General features: G+C 29.9%; 1 long non-coding RNA gene across 1 annotated transcript; it reads left to right on the top strand.

Moving 5' to 3' along the window:
• Positions 1-381: 381 nt before the first annotated feature.
• Positions 382-3,709, top strand: LOC111307579 (uncharacterized). The gene is made up of 3 exons (XR_016332121.1): positions 382-803; positions 1,732-2,341; positions 3,212-3,709. It is a non-coding gene; the product is annotated as an uncharacterized LOC111307579 (long non-coding RNA).
• Positions 3,710-4,104: the final 395 nt, after the last annotated feature.

The following is a 4,104-nucleotide window of genomic DNA, read 5'->3' as shown; positions in this document are numbered from 1 at the left end:
TCGAAGAATTTAAAGATATTTTTTAATCTAAAATTTTCGTAATATTTTTTAATAAAGATTTCATTAATTTTCTTTCTAAAAGATACAAAAAATTATAATTAAATTTCATGTAAAAATTATTTTTATCTAGAATTTAGTGATATTTCACTTATAAATATCGCAAACTTTAATGTTTGTTATAAAGTTCAAGCGCTTTTTATGAAAATGCCACAAAATTTTCAGATAACCATGTTTGTATTGATAAACGCAGTTAAAAATAAAAATTAATAGTATTTATTCACTAAATCACCGTAACATATAATATCAAAATTTATTAAATATAAATATAATTATAAATGCAGTACTCTTTAAACTCCACTGTTAGATCCTAGATTGAGAAAACGTAGCATCTAGAAAAAAATTTGTGGCATTTAAACTAACAAATGCGTTAAAATTAGTGGCATTTTAAAAATAAACGCCTCTAATTTTTCCCTAAATTGAAACCCACATTCCCTTTTCTTCTCTGCGCTCGATTTCCTTTCCTTTTCCGAATTTCTTTCTTCTCTGCAAACTGTTTCGCAGGTAGAAATTAGGTCATTTGTTTCATTCTTGCTTTCGATTCCTTTCCTTTTCATGTCGTTTCCAATCGGTTGTCTTTGTTTTCCATCTGATTCTTTTTCCTTTTCCAATTTGTTTCGAATCCCAATCTAAATTGAACCCTCGAGAGCTTTGCCGTTAATTTGTTGTCGCTGTTCGCAAGCCCCCGCCATTCCCATTACCGGCATTCATCTCCCTCCTCCTTCCATCTACAACAATGGTTTAAGGTTAGTAACTGAACATGTATTTTGTGCTTATTTTCAATTTTTTGTAATTTTTAATATTAATTTTTATGGTGTAGGAATCCCAGATAAGATGGTAGCCATTGCTGCACTGATATATCTATGATTTCCCCTTCTATTTTTCATCAATAACCAATCCTTTTACTCTTTACATATTTTCCTTGTCTATGACCATTTTATTAAATTTTTTTTTAGCCAAACTTAATATAAATGTCCTTGTAATATGAAGGACCTGACATTCTAAATTTTTCGTTTCTCCTGATGTGTGCCACAAAATATGTAGTATTAGTTGCCGAATCTACTTGTTTACTCTAAATCCTCATATGGGTTCCAATAGTCTTTTATTTTCTTCATCTTGTTTGAATGAAGCAATCTAGGAACCCTATGTGTAATCCATAAGGATATTTCCTTCTCTGTTCCTCTTATTTATTTATTTTAATTTCCGAAGGATTTCAGATTGCAATTCAACTTTAAACCCTAGCCCTCCAAGATGTCCTACATTAGTTTGAGGAAGTCTACAAGGTTGTAAGGCAACACTTTAAGCTAATTGTGGGTCAAATATGGTTGAGAACTTAATTAAAAAGAAGAAGGAGATAAATTGCCAAAGATTTAGGCTTCTCTTCACTGACCTGTAAGAGTCATGCCAAAGAGGGTGCGAGATAGTTAATTTATAATTATATTCTTTTTTGAGCACCCTTCTTTGTTCTGTCTTTCAATACAAGATAGTTGGTATTCATGAACCTAGGATGAGTCTCCATCTTTCAGATTTCGTTTTTCCTCTTCATCTAACATGATATAAAAATTTGCAACATGTTGCTTCATTTATCTTCTTATTAAAGCTTTTCTACTCCATCATTGTGATAATTTATTAATTTATTTTTATTTATATATTCAGCTGTTTCCAAACATGTAGGTATGAACCGGTTCTAATGTCTGTTGACATCCAATGTCAAGGTGGCTGCATCATTTATATTTTACCTTCACATGTTGCCAAACATGTGGTATTCGGTAGTAAATTTTCTAGTTAAAACTGAAGTGTGATACTAATAACTTATTATTGAAAAGTTATAGAGACTATTGAAATACTTGTTTGTCATGATTGTTGCAATCTTGGAAAGAAGAAATATATTTGCTTATAAGATTCTTAAACAGTTAAAACTGAAGTGTGATACTAATAACTTATTATTGAAAAGTTATTACTGTCTGCTGGCATTGTCTAGAGGCTTTGTATATTGATTACTTTCATTAAGCATTAGAACTTTGTGATCTGCCCTGTAATTACTTTAATGATTGTTTATCAATCTTTATTACATTCTTGATATTTTTTGATATATAATTTGTAGCACAAGGTGCTTTGTTTTTCCTTTTTCTTTTTTTAAATTATTCACTATACAAATCATCCGTCAAATGTGCCACAACAAATAAAACTACACCGTCAAAACACTAGGCAAAGGAAGGGTATGGCTTCACAATTTGACATTCCTGAAGCTGCCTTAATTCATATTGAAGAACCTTATGCTGTGGTATGAACATATTATATTATTATTTTATATATTTTATTATTGGTTTTAGCATTTTATTTTAAATGGTTTTAAATTTGAGTAGGCATTGCTTAATGAGTACTTAGAAACTTACTTCAACAAATACACTTATTTTTCTATACAATAGCTTTGGTCTTGGAAAATATCATTTTTATAGTGTACAGTGTACTTTTGCATCTTTCACTTAGTAGAATAATATTGGTTGGTATTTACCTCTCTCCTTGTGGTTTGAGCATTGCACTAAATCTTAATGATTTAATTCATTAACTTTATTACCTAAGGTCATAACATTTTTGCCTCAATGCGCTATTGTTTACTACATGAGCTTAGAGCATTATTACACTTTACCTCCCTTTGATTCAATTCATTGTACTTTACTAAGCTCTACCCATCCACATAAGGCACATAGGTAGATTTCCTGGTCTTTTGATTTGAAACAGAAAACGGAATTAAAATGAGAAACAATCCCACAGTTTTGTACTTTTGTTTCTTTTCTTTGTGTATATTTGCTTGTCTTTTCGTAAGTTACTCTTCTTTTGAAAAAGGGTTTAGGACTTAGAATGGAGGGAGGAAAATTAAACTAAAAGATTTAGGCCAACATTAGAGATACTGAGGGGTTATTTCTTTTTGGTTTAAATGCAAGTGCAGTTTGTAGCAATGTATGAGGCTATAAAATAACTTATTACTTAAGTAATAAAAATATTTAATATCTATATACTTAACTTTAAGGTTTTCTCACTTCAGTGTGATTTATTATCTTGGTTCATTTGTACAGCCCTCAGCTTCTCACTGTGGGAACTTCCAATTTTGCTAATAAGAAATATAACTTTTACGTGACCATACAATCTGCAGGTCATTTGAAGCATTGTCGAGAAACACATTGCCTTTACTGCTTGAATGAACTACTGGCAGATACGATCCCCTGTATTTCGTTTGCCATTGTACTGTTCCCAGCATTGCCAAGTGCGAGCAGGTGGACAAATAATGTCAATTATTCAAGTAAAATTAACATCCGTGAAAAGAAGTCCAACTGTACTGAAGAGTATATTCCAGATATAATTGTAGGGAGTAATTCCAATCCAAAACTTTAGTGCATCCCAGAACATAAACATGAATGTCAAGGTGTGCACTGGCCTGCAATATTGCCTTCTGATGTAGTTCTGGTTGGTCGAGTAGTAGTGAAATTTTTAGAGCAGAAAGGACAATTTACTGAGGTTCCTAATCTTTTGGAAACTTTGGTATATCCTTCAATTGTGTGTTATTATATTAAATTTTGTGGTTACATGTATATCGAAACAAATTATATTTAGATATTTAAATATTTATAATATTCAAGTTTTACTTCTTCAATACTTTTTTTTTTAATTATGTAGTAAATATTGAAAGAAAAAAATAAAATTTATAGTTTAACGGCGTTTAAAATAAAAAACTTTACTAAATATGGTGGCATATGTGTTCAAAAACGTCGTTAAATTCAATTGTTTAGTAGCATTTGTTTCAAAAAATATCATTAAATTTAATAGTTTTTTTTTATCTAAAAATGTCACTTAAATAGTGGCATTTTTCTCTAAAATTTTGCTATATTTCTTGATGCAAGTATAAGAAACACTCTTAGTGATATTTTTTGCAAATGCTGTAAACTTTTAACGACGTTTATAAGTGTCACTAAATGTAAAAAATAAAGTCATTAAGACTTATTCTCTTGTAGTGATTATAAATAGTGTATAATTAATTGATATTAATTT

Source organism: Durio zibethinus, chromosome 22 (genome assembly GCF_047325235.1).
Source record: "Durio zibethinus cultivar Kanyao isolate XHJ-2024 chromosome 22, ASM4732523v1, whole genome shotgun sequence".
NCBI lineage: Eukaryota > Viridiplantae > Streptophyta > Magnoliopsida > Malvales > Malvaceae > Durio > Durio zibethinus.
This window is presented reverse-complemented; position numbering and strand designations above follow the sequence as displayed.